We start from the raw sequence: 21,274 nt of genomic DNA, 5'->3' as shown, positions 1-21,274 counted from the left end.
ATGTACAAGATCGATCAGGCAGAAATGCTGATGGCTCTATCCCAATGAAGTGTCACAACCCAAAACGTTGACTGTCCATTTTCCTCCACAGATGCTGCCCGAGTTCCTCCAGAAATGTAACTCCATATTCCAGCATGAAATGAATACTTTGTAGCTTTTTCAACGCCCTATACGTGGCGACTCTTTGCATACCCTGTGCAAAACAAATCCATCTATCTATCCATCTATCTATCCATCTATCCATCTATCTATCTATCCATCCATCCATCCATCTATCCATCTATCCATCCATCTATCCATCCATCCATCCATCCATCCATCCATCCATCCATCCATCCATCTATCCATCTATCCATCCTATCCATCCATCCATCCATCCATCCATCCATCCATCCATCCTATCCATCCATCTATCCATCCATCCATCCATCCATCCATCCATCCATCCATCCATCTATCCATCTATCCATCCATCTATCCATCCATCCATCCATCCATCCATCCATCCATCTATCTATCCATCCATCTATCCATCTATCATCTATCCATCCATCTATCCATCCATCTATCCATCTATCCATCTATATCCATCTATCCATCCATCTACCCATCTATCCATCCATCTATCGTCTCCTGTGTCTTGTCTCCATCAATACTCAATTTCAATCAATAGTTAATTTATCATTGCAGGGCTCACAATCCCTTTGCCAGGAATCGACCTCGGAGCTCCAACTGCGGGTGCCTGTGGATTTTAACATCGTGGACCTCACGGTCTCTGGTATGAGACCAACTTCGAGAGTTCCAACCACAAGAGGTTTGACCGCCCCGACACAGGAGCTTCGATCGCCCCGACGCGGGGGATTTGACCGCTTGTTGCGGGAGCTTCAACGGATGGTTCGACTGCGGGAGAATAAAGAGGAAGAAGGTTGGACTTTATTGCCTTCCATCACAGTGAGGAAAGTGGGGATTCCGCTGTGGTGGATGTTTTTATGGTAATTCGCATATCACTGTACCTTAATTGGTACACGTGACAATAAAAGACCTTTGAAACCTTTGAAATCTTTATATAAAGTGCTCCAGTAATTTGCCAACATAACTTACTTTGTGTATTTATGACAAATAATACTTTATTCTCCTAATACTTAATTCATTAATTAGCCTTGAATTCTTTGGATTTTAACTAATAAAGAAAATACTCCCAACCTTGCAAACTGCCTTTATTCTCACTATTTAAACTCTGTATAGGCAATTGTTTTACAATATCATCTATGCATTATGTTTTCGGTAGAAGCTTTTAAAATCAGAGCATTATTGAAAAATCTAATTTGTTTGCGGTTTGCAAGATCCAATCTGTTAACCGGCGATTTGATGGAGTAACTCAGAAACCGCGAGAGTGTGGATTAATGAAAACTCAGGGAATGATGGACATCTTTATTGATATTACCAGTTTTAAAGGATTACTAAGAGAATCCAAACATTGATGAGTTTCCCGAAAGATTTCTCAATAAATGAAAATACCTGATGTTGACCAATGATAATGACCAATAAAATATCACCAAGCTGAGCTAAATATAATAAAACAAAAAAAAAAATCTATCCCTGATCATTAATCATTCAATATTCAAATTCAACATTCTCATGTTAAAAGCTCCAGTTCCAATGTACCACTTCAGTAAGAAACAGAACTTCAATAATGAGTTTAAAAATACTACATATAAACAGGCCCTTCGGCACACCAAGACCACACCAAGATCACTCATACATTAGCATTATACCCTGCCACACGGGGTAATTTGCAGAAGCCAATTAACCTACAAACCTTCACGTCTTTGAAATGTGGGAGGAAACTGGAGCACCCAGAGAAAACCCACACGGCCACAGGGAGAATGTACAATCTTGATTTAATAGCTTTGATATTTCTTTTTTCCACCATTATAACTTTTTCTGTCATTATCCCACATTTGTTTTTTTTTATCATTGCCTTCTTGTTAATGCTGTTATGAAACTCCTTTTCTATATTTCCTCCTACAAACATGCAGTCAAGAAGAAGGGTCTCAAGCCGAAATGTCACCTATTCCTTCGCTCCATCAATGCTGTCTCACCCGTTGAGTTTCTCCAGCATTTTTGTGTACCTTCAATTTTTCCAACATCTGCAGTACTTGCTAAAACATGCAGTCAAGCATCACCATCAGTCCAATACCTTCCTATTTAATCATACAGCTTCTGGCAGGGGTTCAATAGACCGATGGGTTGCTTCTGTGCTGCTGTGATTCCCTAATTCTGACAAATCTGAAAGCTAAGCTTATCTTCTCTCTTCAGGTAGCACCTCTGTGTGTTTGTGTTTTAATTCATTGAATCGGTGAAACCAATTGTGTCTGCAGCCCTTGGAATGAATGATCTAATTTGTTACCTTCCCCACCGACCTGAAAATTACAATGTCCAATTGCCTTTTGAAATCTGCTATTGAATTGGCTGCCAACATTCTTTCAGAACGTGCATCTCAGAAGATAACAAACAGCTTTAAAAAAAAAGAGATCCCTCCAACTGGATATTTTGCCAATTAGCTATTGTTTGTGCTAATTGGATAGCACAGACCCTGCTGGTGGAAATGGTGTCCCTGCACAGTCTAACACAGTACAATAGGTTTTGACAATTTGCCCTAAATCGACCATTAAGGGCCTGTCCCACTTAGGCGATTTTTTTGGCGACTGTCACAGTGGTAGCAGGTCACTGAAAAAGCAGCGACTGGACCTCCCACCCCCCACGACAAAGTCTACGTCAACCTGCCACCTGGTCGACGTCAAACTACGGCAAGCTACCGATAACTGGCGACCCATTAGGACGTCCACCTACGACCACACCTATGACAACCTGCGTCCACCCGCGACTAGCTACGACAAGCAACGACCCTGTCGGCAACAACTGAAGACAATTCAGTCGCCGGTACCTGTCGCTGGTTGACGTAGGTAGTCGCCAATGGAATTCACCGGCCAGCACCCGGCGACAACCACCTGGCGACAACCAACGTCACCCTGACGACAAGCTGCATCATCCTGGCGAGAACCTACGACAGGAGAAGACAAGCTACGTCAAGCCTACAGTCGCCAAAACGTTTTGAACATTTCAAAATCCACCGGCGACCAGAAAAAGATTACAACTCTTTACGCGACTTGAGGAGACGACTCACGACCATACAGGCCTCACCCCGCAACCCGAAAAAAATCGCCTAAGTGGGACAGGGCCTTTACACTCTTCCGCACTGTGGAGTATAATCCCAGCTACACAAAGCTAAATAGCATCTCCACTTGTGTGTGCCTCCAACAAATGTCCACAGAGCCTTGCGATCCCAATACATCGACAAAGATAATTTTGCCTTTTATGCCACAAGGAGAAATTTACTAAATTTGCTATTTCACTGGAGAAATGCGTTTGAGGGGGATTTGACTTATATATAATGTGCAGAGTTACCTTCAAGAGAAACGCCGGTAAATTGGTGCAGATGTGGGTTATTTCACTGGAATTGACTGCTGGAGCAGGTAGTTGAGGCAGATTAGACAACAACATTTAAAAGACACTTGGACAGGTACATGGATAAATTAGGATGAACCCACCACCCCAGCTGTTGGGTCAGGAGCCTGCAAATAAATACTTAGACTGCTCCACAAAAACACCAGATGGTATACAGTGACAACGACACAACACTTGCACACAAACTGCCCCATTTTCGCAAACTGTCTGATTCTAAAAACATAAATTTGGATTTTCAAAGCATAAATTATGTGGTGTAAATAGTCCCAGCACTATATATAGTTCAGAGCTGCTTCCCTCTTTATGCTGTCGGGAAGACTGAAAAACCTCATCCATCATCACAAAGAAACCCTTGAGCCCTCCAACACACAGTCTCACCCTCACCCATAACTGCAACTGAATTAATTCTCGGCCAACCCAAATTATATTTAACTCGTTCTTCGTTATTTGCTGTGCCGATCACAAAATTACTTTTTTCTTCCATTATTTTCCCCACGTTAGGAAGTAGGCAGCTGGTCAGCTACTGGGCCTGAGTGATGACCATCACAATTCATTACAGTGTCATTGCAGACAAAGAGTGAAAGAGCCAAACTCTCAACCTCCTGGTAAAATAACCTTCACTTGGTCCAAGGATTTGGTTTTACAGTCAGACCGACATGTTGATCTCCTTCTGCACCAATATATAACCTTCACAGTTAAATTGTGACAGAACGCCTTCACTGTAAGTAAATCAAGTTTTGGATGGTGTCACAAGGACTGCGTGCATGTCCCGTAAAATGGGATGGATTACATCCCCTGCCGGAGATTATTTTCTGGGATTGTTGTGGCTCGTATCCTCACAGCCAAGTCAACGGATATTTTTTTGATAGATACTTGATTCGTATCAAACCTGAACAGGAGTTATGGGGAGAATAACCAGCAGAACGGGGTTAAGAGGGAAACATAGATCAGCCATGACTGAATGGTGGAGTAGACTTGTTGGGCCAAAAGGCATAATTCTGCCCCTATCATTTATGAACATGAATTTAAGAGAAACTGACAGGGCTTGAAGATTTGAAAAGTACCACAAAACCAGAGGAGATTTCTTCAGCATGGCTGTTCTTTATAGAAAGATGCATGCAAGATTCTAACAGGTTTATTTCCACAGTGGTGTCCAATTAGTCTACGTTAAATATCATCTTAAGGCTGTCGAAAGATAGCAGCTTTATTTATTTCAAACAGCTAAAAATATTTTAAATGTTAACATATGCCTGCATCAAACACTGTCTTTGGAATATGAGAAATTGTGGCATAACCCAGGTTCGATCACGACTACGGGCGCTATCAGTACGGAGTTTGTACGTTCTCCCCGTGAACTGCGTGGGTTTTCTCCGAGATCTTCGGTTTCCTCCCACACTCCAGAGACCTACAGGTTTGTAGGTTAATTGGCTTGGTAAATGTAAAAATTGTCCCTAGTGGGTGTGTTAATGTGTGGCTGGTCGGCACGGACCCGGTTGGCCTATTTCCGCGGTGTATCTCTAAACTAAACTAAAAGCACAAGACATTAACCAAGCATTTCTGCACACAAATTAAATCTGAGCCTTTGTGTTTTGGACACAATTATGATTTGAATGGAAGGGCCAACTCTCATTAAAATGTCAGTGAACCAAATAATTTTTTTTTAGATTATTATTAACAGGTTTAATTAATTTACATAAACTATTTTGAAATAATTCAATATTTTAATAATTCCTATAATATTTTCAATTATAGTTCATCAGAGACACTTGGAAACAGTGAGTGCAACATCTAGATAGCTACTGCTCCAATGCTTTGTAGGCACAAGGTAACAAATGGCAGTAGGCAGTGAACACAACCCAGGGGCTGAATTGAATTAGGACTTATTTTATTTATTTCAATACCTTCCAATATCAATCTGATGCCTGGTGCCAAATAAACCAGATGTTATACTTTGTAAGAGATATCTAACAAAACCTCCCAGAGAGTCCTATCCTTACAAAACATAAACATGTGAACAGAAAGAAGAAACAGGAGCACCCAGTGGAAATCCACATGGTCACTGAGAGAACAGACAAACTCCATACCGACAGCTCCTGAGGTTAGGATCGAGCCAGGGTCTCTAGTGCTGCGAGCCAGTTAACATAAACTGTCTTCTGGAAGTGGAGGAAACCAGAGCACGCTAGGGAAACCCACATGGACCCACAGTGAATGTGCAAACTCCAGAGAGTCAAGAGTCAAGAGTGTTTTATTGTCATATGTTCCAGATAGGACAAATTCTTGCTTGCTGCAGCACAACAGAATATGTAAATATAGTACATAACGGGGGAAAAAAAAGTTCAGTGTGTGTATACACACACATACACACATACTCAATAAATAAACAAATATAGTGCAATGATAATAATAGTATGTTGTAGTTTAGAACTTATTAGTTGTCGTTCTCCAAGCGGAGAATGTGCAAACTGCACATGGAGAATGTTCAAACGACACAACAATAATGTGCAAACATCACACAGAGAACATTCAAACTTCACACAGGCGTCAAGATCAAACCCAACGCTCTGGAGCTGAAGGCAGCAGCTTTGTTACCTCCGCCACTGTGCTGCTCAATTGGGATTCTGTTTGCAGCTGTTAAATCCAAACCAATGTGCTCACACTCCGTCACATCCAGACATCTTTTAAGGCGTTTACCTAATTTACCGCTTTGATGGAGAGCGCTAATTCTGCTTCTTCTTCTTGCGTATGGCGTGCACAGCCTAAAGTTGTAGGACAACTTGTTCTATTTGATCCTATTTGATTGTGCACGCCGGGTTGATTGCATTCGTCGAAACAGGGCGGACCACGTGAAGGTTGCAATCTCCCACCACAAGGGAGCTAATTAAGATGCTGAAAGAAATTCAAGGGGTTCTGATGATGCTGAATGATAGTGATACAAGGTTTATTGAAATCCAACATGACAGGAGAGCACGGGAGCATGGCTGAAACATAACTGGCTCACACCCTCCCCTTTCACTACCCACGTGAGAATGTACCCGTCATTTTTTGCCACTCACAATAACATTTTTATCGTCTGATGGATTTTTCCCATTGTGGGATAATTTATCCCCCTTGTCCATTATTTGAACGAGCCTGATGCAGAGATTGAGTCCAATACAAGTGATTCTTAAACTTCTCTTCCCATTCCCACACTGACCTTTCAGTCCTGGGCCTCCTCCATTGTCGGAATGAGGCCAAACGTAAATTGGAGGAACAGGACCTTACAACCCTTGGGCAGCTTGCAACCCAGAGATATGAATATTGATTTCACCAACTCAAGTAACATTTGCATCCCCTCTCTCTCTGTCCCTCCCCCATCCTAGTTGTAGTACTAGTTTCACTGTCATTCTGTTGAGTTTCACTGTCTGTATAACTCGTCATCCACCTATCCCACAGCCAACAATAGGCCACAGTGTGCTCTACCTGTCCTTGATTATCATAGCTTATTACATATCTTCCATTCATTTGTCCTAAGCACCGTCTATATCTCTTGTTCACCTTTTCCCAGTCTGAAAACATCACCTATTCTTTTCTCCAAAGATGTTGCCTCACCCGCTGAGTCACTCCAGCTTTTTGTGTCCAACACTTCAATGGGTTGTGTTTCATTTTGCGTCATTCCACTCATGTTCTGACTGGCTACTCCCACAGCATGGCAAGTGATGTAGGGGTGAGACTATGTGATGATGCTGCACCAGGCAGTTGTGAAAGTTTTCAAGTTATATTTGGTTCAATTTAAGAGATTTTTCTTCATTATTAACGCCACATGCCAAATTTAGTAATTTCAGTTATTAATGAAACCTTTAATGAAATGTATTAGCCTTTGGTTTCAAAAATAAATTGCAGCTAAATTAGCAATGGATGGGTTTAAGAAGGAACTGCAGAGGCTGGAAAATCGAAGGTAGACAAAAGTGCTGGAGAAACTCAGCGGGTGCAGCAGCATCTATGGAGCGAAGGAAATAGGCAACGTTACGGCCCGAAACGTTGCCTATTTCCTTCGCTCCATAGATGCTGCTGCACTCGCTGAGTTTCTCCAGCACTTCCGTCTACCTAGCAATGGATGGGGATATGTTGAATAATGTGTGACCCATCTATCGTGTTCGCCCCCTGCAGGTTCCCTGTGGTGGTTTGGCTTCCAATGCCCTGGAAGCGCCCGAGCAGTGGCTGTTACAGGAGATGGAGCAGCTTCAGTTTCTAAGTTTTGACGATGAACTTAATTGAAATATATTAAAGATTTTTTTCATTAAATTACTTTAAAACGCTTAACCAATGTAGATTAATTAAAACCATTAATAATATATATAGTTATTTAAATTGTTTTAGTTATATTTTAATGAAATAGGCTGCACAGACAGGTTGATTGCATCTCAATGCTGAATCCAGCAGTGGAGAGGGAGGTGAGAGGTACTGATATCTGACCTCCAGCTCATTCTGTATACTAGAACATAGAATACAGTGCAGGAATGGGCACTTCAGCCCACAATGTCTCTGCCAAAGATGTATCTACGATGTCGAGCCCAACAGTTATCCACATGCGCATAATTCATATCCATGTAACTATCTAAAAGTCTATTAAATGCCATTATCGTATCTGCCCCCATCACCACCCCGAACAGTGTGTTTCAGACACTTTACACCCTCCTTGTATAAAACTAGCAGCAAACATTACAGGGGTCCAAAATGTGTACACAAACACCAACACACACCAGCCAATGTCTTCTGAAGTTAATGTATGTGAACATCAATGTGACCAAGCCCAATAATAACCATAATACAAATATCCCCATTGCCAGCATCTCCAGTTCCATCACTGATTGACAAACTCCATTACACATGGATTAACCAGTGCAATTGATCAGCAATGGTTGCAATCTAAAAGCAAATTATATTGCAAATAAGTCTATTTTTTACTGCTTCGTAGATTAACCCAATTTTATTTACAGTACTTCATGGACAACTTCAATAAACGACATGACTGTTCCAACACAATGCTATGTCCTACTAAAGTTTACTCTTTGGAAACTAGAGATCATCCAAGACTCCGCTACTCATGGCAGTGCTCACACTGAATTCTCATTGCTCATCACCTTTGCTTCCAATTCTGGCAGGTTCTGGACTGAACAAATGTTTGACCTTTTCTTCATTTGCAAATGCTCAATGCCCTCTCTCTCATCTATCCCTGAAAACTCCTCCAGCTCCACAGCCTTTCAAAAGAGTTGCACTGCTCTGGGTATTGCATCTTGTATTGCATCTGCATCTGATGCAGCCTCCAAAATAACTGTTCTTCCATTGGCAACATCCACATTCCCAGCCCTGGAACTTCTTGAATAGCCTCTCCATCTCTGTCTCTCTCTCTCCCTAACAATGCTCCTTCCAAATCTCCCAGGAGCAATGTCAATAGTTGACCTTGTTCTTACGAATTACCTTAAAGTCCTTCACGGTACAATTTGATAATATTTTATCTTGACGTAGGTAAAGTTTGCATTGCACTGATTTTTATGCCTTCTGCTAACTTAAGGACTCTGTACTAAATTAGCATGCTGATTGCAGCAGCCTTTAGTTTATGGTAACATCAAACCTTTAACAGCTGCTCTAAAGTCTAGAACCAAATAAATGGCATGCGAACAAGGAATTTTATTGCACCCTATTGTATATGACTATAAACCCTTTTGAAAGTGGGAATGTTCTTATGCTGCAAGCCTGGTAGCTGTCCATGGTACTGAACAGTTGGAAACAGCAGTGAGTGATTTGTAACTTATGAGGGAGCTGGGAACGAGTTTTATATCCATAGTAATTCAGCTGCCTATAGGGTCCCCTGGCATGTGATGTTTTGGGATCTAAAGAAAGACCCTTCCATGCAAACTAACTACACAAAAATACCTGTGCAAAACTGAACAGTGGAATATTTATTTCTTCTGTCAAACGCAGTGCGGTAAATTACTGGTGAATTTCAGGACCAGGTATGACATGAATTATTTCCACACAGATAGAAACAGTTTAATTGCAAGGAAGCCTTATAATTGTAACAAAGAGAGACGCAAACAGCTGGAGACCCTTCTTCAGACTGCTGGTCAAAGTTCCACTGATTTACTCCAGCTTTTTGTGTCTATCTTCAGTTTAAACCAGCATCTGCAGTTCCTTCCTACACTTCTAGTTGGAACTGCAGTTCTTGCCTGTCGTGAACTCACATTACATGCAAAACAATGCTATTCTAACTTTTATTTCTGCTTAGAAAATCACAGTGTGATTAACTTTTAGTTAGAAAGGTTTAAGAAGGAACTGCAGATGCTGAAAAATTAAAGGTAGACAAAAATGCTGGAGAAACTCAGCGGGTGAGGTCTGAAGCAGGGTCTCGACCCGAAACATTGCCTATTTCCTTCGCTCCACAGATGCTACCTCACCCGCTGAGTTTCTCCACCATGAGAAAGGAGTCCTTTTGCCCTGACGTAATATCTTTCTATCTCCTGTTCTCATCGGGTAGATACCAAGCAGTGCAAGATCAGCTGAGCTGCCACTGAATTTTTCATGTCCAAAATTGGAGTCTGGGACAAGGACATGTAATCGGCCCAGTTTCACTCCATTCCAGTTGTAATGGGACTGGGCTTATATTCACTGGAATTTAGAAGGATGTAAGGGGATCATATAAAGTTCTTAAGGGGTTGGCCAGGCTAGATGCAGGAAAAGTGTTCCCGATGTTGGGGAGAGTTTAGAACCAGGGGTCATAGTTTAAGAATAAGGGGTAGGGCATTTAGGACAGAGATGAGGAAAATATTTTTCTCCCAGAGAGTTGTGAATCTATGGAGGCCAATTCACTGGATATATTCAAGAGAGAGTTAGATTTTGCTCTTAGGGCTAACAGAATCAAGGGATATGGGGAAAAATCAGGAACGGGGTACTGACTTTGGATGATCAGCCATGGTCATATTTAATGGCGGTGCTGGCTCGAAGGGCCCAATGGCCTACTCCTGCACCTATTTTCTATGTTTCGATGTAATACAGTCATTGTGGTGCATTTCAGAGGGCAGTTGACCTACATTGGTGAATGGGTAGAACCAGTATGACAAATCAGGCAAGGATATACAGGATCTCCTCCCCTCAAGGATATCGCTACCTCAAAAATTAGGCTCTCACTCCACACTGGCAACACACTCATTCCACCCCTGCCATTGAGAAGAAGATACAGGAGCCTGAAAACTGTAACGTCCAGGTTCAGGAACAGCTTCTTCCCAATGGCCATCAGGTTATTAAACATGACAACCTCAAATAAGCTGCGAACTACATAGACTATTATTGTCATTATTGCACTATTATTGTTTGTTTTTGTGTGTATATTGTCATTGTTGCACTAATATTGTTTGCTTTTGTGTGTGTATGTATGTGCATGTGTGTGTGTGTGTGTGTGTGTGTGTGTGTGTGTGCGTGTGTGTATGTGTGTGTGCACATGTGTGTGTGTGTGTGTGTGTGTGTGTGTGTGTGTGTGCGTGTGTGTGCGTGTGTGCGTGTGTGTGTGTGGGTGTGTGTGCGCGTGTGTGTGTGTGTGTGCGCATGTGTGTGTGTGTGTGTGTGTGTGTGTGTGTGTGTGCGTGTGTGTGTGTGTGTGTGTGTGTGTGTGTATGTAATATGCGCATCTATATATGCATGTGTGTTTGTGAGTTTGCTATATATATTTGTATTACGTATATATACACGCACTCTATTTTTCCTCTTTCGTTTCTCATATTGTTTACAGTATACTATGTTTTCTTATTCTGGTGTGCTGCTGCAAGTAAGAATTTCATTGCCCTATCTGGCACTAATGACAGTAAAACACTCTTGAATCTTGGATATTAATATTGAATGACTGCCAAGTAATCTCATCATTTAAAAAAAATAAAATTAATATTATTAATTGACTTTAAATTCCACAGCTGCTGCAGTGAGTATTGAACCGAGACGTCTGGACTGTTAGGCCCAGTTTACTGGTTCAGTGCTTAACCAGTGTATCACCACTTTACCAAATGCGTAGCTTTCACTAATTATATCCAGCAGAGGTGTGAAAATGTATACAATTGCTCATGAGGGAATCGATTCAACAAGCAAAATGCATTGCTTAGTAAATTCTACCTGATCCATCCCAATGACCGAGCTCCAAGCATTGTTACAAATGTTTACAGGCTGCTCTGAGAAGGGGCCAGGTTCTTCCTCATATCATGCACAGGGTGTCGGATAATAAATGGCACAACTAAAATAATGATTGCAAGAAATAATTATAATGCAGGCTTGAGGCAGTGCAGTGACTCCGACATCAGTCTTACAATTACACACTCAACCCAGACAGATGGGCTTTAAATCTGGGCTCTGTGATTTGGATACAGATTGAGCAACGTCTGGCCTGATTCCAATGACCTTGCTCAGCACCCACATCAAGACACAAAGTACAGGAATAGTTTCACGGCAATGCTGTTGGGAGCACGCTTTGGAACTGGGAGTCGGGCAGATTTTCAGGGTCACAGGAAAGGGAGCAAAGGCATCACATCTCAGCCTGGCTTAACATTGCTTAACTCTCAGTGCAGGTGGAGGGGAAATAATGCTCAGCTCACTGGCTCTGCGTCATCATTCAGTTCCATATTCAGAAAGACAGGCACATTGGGCCTGATTGTGTTAAACCATGTCCGCGCTTAGTTTAGATACAGCATGAAAACAGGCTCTTCGGCCCACCGAGTCCATGCTGACTCTCGATCACCAAATATTATTCCTATGTTATCCCACATTTGCATCCTACACACTAGGGGCATTCTGTGCTTGTGTGGGTATTGTCTGGACCCAGGGTCTTACTGTGAAAACTGCAGCATGATTAAGGTTAAGATAGCTGTACAACACAAGGATCTTTGGGCATTCCTTGATGCACACCACAAGACATGTATAAGTGTTATTGAATTTGTATTAGTGTTTTGAGAATGTATTGTTTTGATGATAAGAAATTAGGAAGTGCGCACAATTTCAAAGGTCAAAATCTATATAAAAGCTGAGTTTCTCGGGGAATTTCAGAGCAGTCTGGTAACTTGGGCTGCGCTGTTCACCCTGTGTACAAGTAAATGAAGTGTGTCTGGAAAATTAATGCAAGTTGTCAGAGTCCAGTTGATCGATGACGGCATTACACTGCAGGAACAGGAGTGCTCTCAACAACACCACAGTCCACACACAACAGAATGGATGATGCGGATTGCAGGATACAACCCCCTCTGCCCATCCTTCCCAACAACTATGTCACTGCTCTGTTCGGTAGCTCTATTCCACAAGTTGGGTTAAATCCTCTACCATTCTTCTACACAGTGAATAAAAGGAAGCAGACCAGAATCGACGAATGGTTAGGTGACACTCCAGTCAGGCCCAGCGCAAATTGGAGGAACAACACCTCATTTTTTGTTTGGGCAGCTTTCCCTCACCCCTTCCCTCTCTCTGCATCCCTCCCCCCTTCCCAGTTCTCCAACGAGTCTGACTGTCGTAATTTACATTTTATCTGTTTGCTTTGTTTTTACCTTCTCCTATCTAACAATGATCTATACTACATTTTCCTGCATCTCCACCCCCTTTGTCTAATTTTCACACCCAATGCTTCCTTATCTCTGTATCTCCCTCTCCCCTGATGCAGTCTGAAGAATGGGCCCGGCCCAAAACATCACCCATTCCTTCTCTCCAGAGATGCTGTCTGTCCCACTGAGTTACTCCAGCATTTTGGGTCTATTTGCGGTGTAAACCAGTATCTTCCTAGAACTTTGTTAAGAGTCTGAAGAAGGGTTTCGGCCCGAAACTTTGCCCTTTTTCCTTCTCTCCATAGATGCTGTTGCACCCGCTGAGTTTCTCCAGCTTTTTTGTGTATCTTCCTAGAACTTTAGTCTGTTTCAACTTACTATCCCCAGAGGCTGCAGTAGACGTTACAAATTTAGCACGATGCATTTACCTAAAATAACATGTTAGATTATCTGATGCAGATATTAATAGAAGCTTTATATATTTGTGAGACATATTGTCTGTGATATTAGCGGAGCTGTTAATAAATTATAAATGAATGAAACCTACTCCTCTGAAGAAGGGTTTCGGCCCAAAACGTTGCCTATCTCCTTCGCTCCATAGATGCTGCTGCACCCACGGAGTTTCTCCAGCATTTTTGTGTACTCTCTATTAAAGAGCTTGTCCTACATGACAATTTTTTCGGCGACTGCCGACGTAATTGACTGACATATCAGTGTCACCGAATGATTTTGAACATTTCAAAATCCAGCGGCGTCAAAAATATGTCGCAACACTTGTGAAATCACCGCCTGTCAATATGTCATCATGCCGCGTCATGCCGCAAATTTTTCGGTGACTTGATACGTCAGTCAATGATGCCCGCAGTCACCGATAAAAATCGCCAAGTGCGACAGGTCGTTAAAGCAGTCAATGGCAGCATAACATAGTGTGAAATAATTTCTCAATGTTATTAGTGGCTGTCACCAAGAACCAGGTCCAAAATGTTGATTGATACCATTGTGCCAGTAATCATGCATAAGTGCAAAGGGCTTCCATCTGATCGGTGGATCAGACAGAGTAGATGCTTCAGTCCAGAGATACTGAGACAAATTCCTTTCCTTTTTCAGGGTAATTACATTTTGAGTTGTGGCAGTCCCAGTCGACCGGTTATGTTTCACACCATGTTGGATGTTATGCCCCTGGATTATATCACTGCACTGAAATCCATGCCAAATAAAGATTTCCTTTGAAAACATCTTTCAGAAACACTCTGGAGCATAAATAACAAATGCAAGAGAGAAAATCTATAATCCAATCTCAGGCCTCAGGTTACATTAAAAAACTAACTGAACATTGCTATTACAGTAGAAAATGATACAGATGTGAAATATCCCAAGCGAATATAGATTGGTAATCAGATGCCGTTCAGTAGGATTCAGATATCAAAATATTAAAACCATTCAGCCCTTCGAGTCTGCTGCTCCATTTAATAAGGTCACAGCCAATTGCATAGATGTTCGAATAATTGGAACCTCAATTTTACATTCTTCCCACTAAAGTCATCTTTCTCCCATTTTCTTATGAAATATCTATCAGCCTCTGCCTTGAAAATATCCAAAGACTGCTTCGACCAGACTTTGAACAGATGCATCTGAAATGACAGCCAATGCCAAGGCTCTGCGGGATAGGTTGACCATCTAGGGGCCTTCCGCTGCTGGACATTGGGGGTCAGGGAATGCCCCTCAAATAAGGGAATGGATTTCATGGTGGGAGCTACATGAGTGGCAAGGGTGTGGGGTAAAATTGTGTAATTTGCATAAACACTATGCTATGATGCAATGAATGTATGTATATATCCAAGAATGTCAGAAGAATTTTTACATTGAAAAAAAGTTTATTTTAATAAAATTAAAAACAGGGATTGTGTTCCCCACACCCCAGCACAGTTTGAGCTAACTTTCAATCACTCCAGAACAAACTGGAAGAGTTCACAGCAAGGCTGCCCTTTCGAAGAGAGATTAGAGTTTGCCCCTAAAGCCAATGGCTACTTGTTGAGAATGGTTCACTTAATTATAACCATATAACCATATAACAATTACAGCACGGAAACAGGCCATCTCGACCCTTCTAGTCCGTGCCGAACACGTATTCTCCCCTAGTCCCATATACCTGCGCTCAGACCATAACCCTCCATTCCTTTCTCGTCCATATAACTATCCAATTATACTTGAATTCTCAATTTACTGATCATTATGGATGATGGCAATGAGAAGACCACCACTCTATCATGTCATCATAGGATTCACAATCCTCTGGAGAAAAAAAGTTCCTGTTCATCCCCACATTATGTTATCAGGCCCATGTTATCAGGCTTCAGAACAGTCCATCCATAAGCTAGGATACTACCTATATGTGGATATCGGACATTTTCTCTGGAACAGGTGTACTACAAGGTTGAGAATTATCCATTCCAAATCTTTCCCTTTGCTCCACCTATTGTAGTTGAGTTTGGCTTGCTTGTAATTATGTCTAGGTATTTTCTGATTAAATTGGATAGCATACAAAACAAGGCTTTTCAATGTGACAATGATAAACTTAAACCAAAACATTAATTGACAACCTCTTATTCTGAAATCCTAGTTGCTAGTTCTGGATCCTCCCAAAAGTGGAAATATCATCTCAGCACTTTCCCCATCAAGTCTAATGCAAAACTTTAAATGTAGAAACAAGGAACTGTAGATCGTGGTTTATAAATGAAAGACAAAGTTTTGGAGTAACTCAGTGAGTCACACAGCATCTCTGGAGAACATGGATAGGTGACAAAGAAGGATCCTGTCCCGACCCGATCCATGTTCTCCAGAGATGCTGCCTGACCAGTTGACTTACTCCAGCACCTTGTGGCAAAACTGTAAACATTCAATATGATCACCTCACATTCTTCTAAACTCAAAACCTCCAACAGGTGTAAGCTCAATCTGCTCAATCTATCCTCATGAGACATTGACTTCATCTGGTGAACAGTGCAGTGAAATGAGCAGAGCAGGTGGAAGGTGGACAAAAATGCTGGAGAAACTCAGTGGGTGAGGCAGCATCTATGGAGCAAAGGAAATAGACAATGTTTCGGGCCGAAACCCTTCTTCAGACTGAACAGGTGAACAAAGTCTGGTTGAGCACCTCATCTCAAGTTGATGCAGCTCACCTTTGCTGCAGAGCCAGACTGGTCCATGAGCTGACAGAAGGTTCAGTCTGTCGAAAGGTCAGACTCAGGCGACAGGGAGGAAACCTCACAGAAATCCAAGAGAAAGGAAGCCTTCTCCTTCACATCAGTGGCTCAATGCAGCTTCTAACGAGAGTTCACACAGCAGGCCAAGTCTCCATTATTCATAGTGCAACAAAAACCAATACAAATCCATGAGGTTTTGATGATCCTGTGTTATTTACTTTGGTCTTGCAGTAAATAAATGCTTGGCACTTTTACTGTAACAGGTTTGTTGTTATAAGCGAAACAGCAAGACATTCTGATCATCGTGCAATGTCAGAATTGATTTTCAAGAACAAGCTCACACTTTATTTTGTTCTTCACCTTCAGGGGAATATCTTAATGTGGACATACAATGAGGAGGCAAGATAGAGGCACCGCAACAGAGCAGTGAAAGGGGAGTGAAGAATCTTGAGTAGATACACTGACAGGAGGGATTTTGTCAAGAGAGTTTTGAAGCTTTGAAACGACCATAGAGGAGGCACGGTGGCGCATCTGGTAGAGCTGGTGTCCCATGGTACCGGAGGCCCGGGTTCAATCCTGACCTTGGATGCTGTCTGTGTGGTGTTTGCACATTGTCCCTGTGACTGCATGGATCCTTTCAGGGGATCTGGTTTCCTCTCCACATGCGGGTTTGTAAGCGCATTGGCCTCTTTAAATTACCGCTTGTGTGTAGTATGGAGCAGATGCAAAAGTGGAACAACATTGAACAAGTGTGAATGGGTCGTTGAAGATCGGCATGGACTCTGTGGGCCAACTGGCCTATTTCTATTCTGTATCATTCTGTACCTTACAATCAATACAATTAATCAAAAGATCAGCACAAAAAATTCCGGAAGGGTGAAGTTAGCCCACGTTACCCTCAGTCATGAAATCTGAGATATGCACGTTGTGTGAAGACTGATTGAGTCATTTCTGACCCATAGATAAATCACATTCAATGCCAGGCTTTGGATTAGGATACACGATAAAGTCCCAGAAGGCAAGTAACACAGGTTTGAGTGTATCATGGAGAGAAAATGCAACCTTGCGGAATTGAATAGAATACGTTTATTGTCGTTGCACAACAATTGTGCAACAAAATTCCATTGCATCTCCTTCGACACAGGATAAAAGATTTAAAAAGAACAAAACACAACAGCCATTGACTCACATATACACAAGGTCAGTAAAGAAAATATAAATATGTATTAAAAATATTTTAAAAGAATATTGCGCATTCTCTTGCACCCCGAATTATATTGTGCTTCCCCCAGTGTTCTCTGTTAGAGTTATTTTATCGCACATGGGTAGAAACCATTTTTTAGTCTATCGGTGCGAGCCTTCAGAGATCTGTATCGTCTCCCAGAGGGTAGCAGAGTGAAAAGGTGGTTGGCAGGGTGGGATGTGTCCTGCTTGATGTTTGTGGCCTGGCACAAGTATCGGGCCCTGTATATGTCATCCAGGGAGGGTAGTTGAGCGTTTGTGATGCTCTGTGCAGTTTTAATAACTCTCTGCAGTGCCCTCCTCTCAGCCACAGTGCAGCTAGCAAACCACACCAGGAGGCCATAGGAGAGGATACTTTCCATGGCACACCGGTGGAAGATATTGGGCAGTACAGTGCACACCTGGTAGTGAAGTTGCCTCTTTGTGCTGGAGACCTTGGTTCAATCCTGGATAGAAGGGAGAGGATTGAGGATGTGCTTCTTCATTAAAACTCATGCCACCTCTGTAGGACCCGCAATCACGCAAGAACTGCCATGTTCAGCACAAGCACAGTATCTGTGGTACACAAAAATGCTGGAGAAACTCAGGGGGTGCAGCAGCATCTATGGAGCGAAGGAAATAGGCAACGTTTCATAGAAACGTAGAAACATAGAAAACAGGTGCAGGAGTAGGCCATTCGGCCCTTCGAGCCTGCACCGCCATTCAATATGATCATGGCTGATCATCCAACTCAGTATCCAGTACCTGCCTTCTCTCCATACCCCCTGATCCCTTTAGCCACAAGGGCCACATCTAACTCCCTCTTATATATAGCCATTGAACTGGCCTCAACTACCTTCTGTGGCCGAGAATTCCAGAGATTCACCACTCTCTGTGTGAAAAATGTTTTCCTCATCTCGGTCCTAAAAGATATCCCCCTTCTCCTTAAACTGTGACCCCTTGTTCTGGACTTCCCCAACATCGGGAACAATCTTCGGCCCGAATCGTTGCCTATTTCCTTCGCTCCATAGATGCTGCTGCACCCGCTGAGTTTCTCCAGCATTTTTGTGTACCTTCGATTTTTCAGCATCTGCAGTTCCTTCTTAAACACAGTGTCTGTGGGATTGCTGAAACTATGTCTGCAACCACCAGAGGGGGCAAGGAATCTACAAACCTTGCAAAAAAAATCTCCAGGCCATGAGTGCCATCTGACCAAGCAGCCAACCCTGAGTCCTGGCATCACTTTACATCTCTTCAACTGGAGTGCGGAGATATTTTCCACTCATATGACGTCAACCACCACTTTCAAGACATTTTAAGGATCTATCTATCATGAGGTCGGATGACTCAGCTAGCAGGTAATAGCAACACAGCGTTTTCTCCTTGTTTGGAGAATTCCCGACATAGGGACAATCTTTGAAGCTTGTTCAAAGCCCAGATGAGCGGACGCAACTGCTCGTGATGTAGAGGTCCAAGTGAGCTGGAGTAACTCCCCAGCTGTTTGTGGTGATGGTAATGTCATGTCAATGGCACCTGCGTGTCAACTAGGAGGGACATGTTCTTCACACCAGTCTGGGCCCACCTCACCTTAAACGAGTACATTCCTGGTTATCCAACATTTTTGTCGACCTTCGATTTTTCCAGCATCTGCAGTTCTTTCTTAAACATTCTTGGTTATAAAACACTCTGTGAGGTCTCAAAGTCCAGAATTGTCCAGGATAGACACAACACTGCATAGCAATCTTCATAGCAAAGCAACAATCTTCCCATCTTCATAGCAAAGCAACAAAGCTAGTGATGGTATTCAAGAGTGGCTTCTTAACAAGGTATTACCATCTATAAACCAGAAGGGCTCCCTTTCCATTTCTATCCCCCTCCCTTTCCACTCTCTATCTCTGTCGTTGCTTTCTACCTATCTACAAAAATCTGGATTCCACCCTACTTTGGTGCATTGAACATGTTTTACACAAAGGGCTAAGGCCAAAATAGGGGACTCCAAAAAAAACATTGAGGTGTCCTTGTGATGGTGGGACTTTGCCCAGTTGGTACGTGTGATGTGTGGCTGCAGGTTCACACACAGAAGCTCCTCAAGAGCATGCCAGAGTTCTGCTGGCGTGTGGGAGGCTCCATTGCTGTAAACCTTCACGGCTACCACATAACAAGAGCACAACGGTCACCAAGGAAATGAGGCAAAATCATGGCCTTGGAGGAAGCAGAAGATTAAAAAAAAGAACGGTGAACAGAAGAGATGGATACAATGTATCTGGGGACTTATGGATAATATGCATAAAATCAATGTCAAAATGTAGTCCCTTCAAACCATCCATAGCTCCTAACTTGGTTTGTTCCTTGTTTGACAGCAATTGAAACAAAGAGATGGGTCACCACCATTTGATAAGGTAGTGTAGGCACATTGTAAACATCATCACATGCATGGGTGGTGATGTGGAAAGGACACTATAGCCCAGAAATGGCCTGGCCCAGTGTTCCGATGGATTTCTGAATGTGGTCCCGACAGCATCTGATGAAGTATTAGGGACATTTGACTATGTAAATGGACATTGCTACTTGTTGCTGGAGCTGTCGTCATAGTGTCGTGCTGGAAATTTTCTGCTAGGAACTAAAGTTTGGAATACCATGGTTAGAGCTTTCAGTTAAAAGACCCTTGGACCGGTCCATGAATAAGAAAGGTTCAGAGGGATAAAATGTTCCCTATTTTCTCCCATAGACGGCCAAGTGTAGATGGGGCATCTTGGTCGGCAATGGCAAGTTTGGCTGCAGGGCCTGTTTTGGTGCTGCATGACTCCATGACTCTATCTTTGAGTTTACAAGTGAAGTATATGGCTGGTACACAAAAAAGCTGGAGAAACTCAGCGGGTGCAACAGCATCTATGGAGCAAAGGAAATAGGCAACGTTTCGGCCCGAAATGTTGCCCATTTCCTTCGCTCCATAGATGCTGCTGCACCCGCTGAGTTTCTCCAGCTTTTTTGTGTACCTTCGATTTTCCAGCATCTGCAGTTCCTTCTTAAACACGAAGTATATGGCTAGTTCCTCACACAAACTTATAATTGCTGGGCATCGACAGGTGGCTAACAGGCAGTCTGTGGCTGCTCGCAATGCAGAAAGTGATTAGCTGGAGTCACCCCTGGTGTCTCTGTTCCTATTGAGATGATTTTTTTTAGCAGAGTAGGTGAAATGTGAAATTAACAGCCGTATTAAGGCAGAATGAGCAGTTGGCTCAGGGACTCCTCGGAGACATGTTGCAGAAGCTGTCAATGCTGAGGAAAGGCTTGTTAACAGAGAAACAGTATTACAGCAACTGAGAATGAGCAGATCCCAGATCTTAATCTGTGCATTAAACCCTGAAGAGGAAAGTATTTAATTGATGCTACTGGAACAGGGCTTTGCGTGCCAAGTGTGCAGCTCTTAAATCTGTTGCGCACCTTAATTTATGTTCAGTATTCTGGTGACACCATGCCCTGACCAGCAACATCCAACCAGAAAATCGAGGTGTAGTTTCATGGTTATGTTACTAGCACAGAAAACCCCAGACATGGACCTCTGATCCAGAGGCACAAGTTCTAATGGTGGGTTGTAGAGGTTTCCACAGCTATGACCGTCCCCCACAACACATGAAATATTAAATAATTGCTTCAGAAGATTCAATTTTCTTCCCAGCAGGTAGAATTATATTTCTGCTCTGCACAATCCTTTCATCAACTTCAAAATAGATTCTGTGCTGGCATTTCCACAGAGCCGGTATTTTTAAAGATTAG

The 21,274-nt window shown here is 42.5% G+C and overlaps 1 protein-coding gene across 14 annotated transcripts in view; it reads right to left on the bottom strand.

The window, feature by feature from the left end:
- kcnma1a (potassium large conductance calcium-activated channel, subfamily M, alpha member 1a) overlaps window positions 1-21,274 on the bottom strand; it is a 486,207-nt gene that overhangs the window by 272,022 nt on the left and 192,911 nt on the right. The gene's annotated exons all lie outside the window — the stretch shown is intronic.

This window comes from Leucoraja erinacea, chromosome 34 (genome assembly GCF_028641065.1).
Source record: "Leucoraja erinacea ecotype New England chromosome 34, Leri_hhj_1, whole genome shotgun sequence".
In the NCBI taxonomy this organism is placed as follows: Eukaryota; Metazoa; Chordata; class Chondrichthyes; order Rajiformes; family Rajidae; genus Leucoraja; species Leucoraja erinaceus.
The sequence above is the reverse complement of the archived record's forward strand: the minus strand, read 5'-3'. Positions and strand labels throughout refer to the sequence as shown.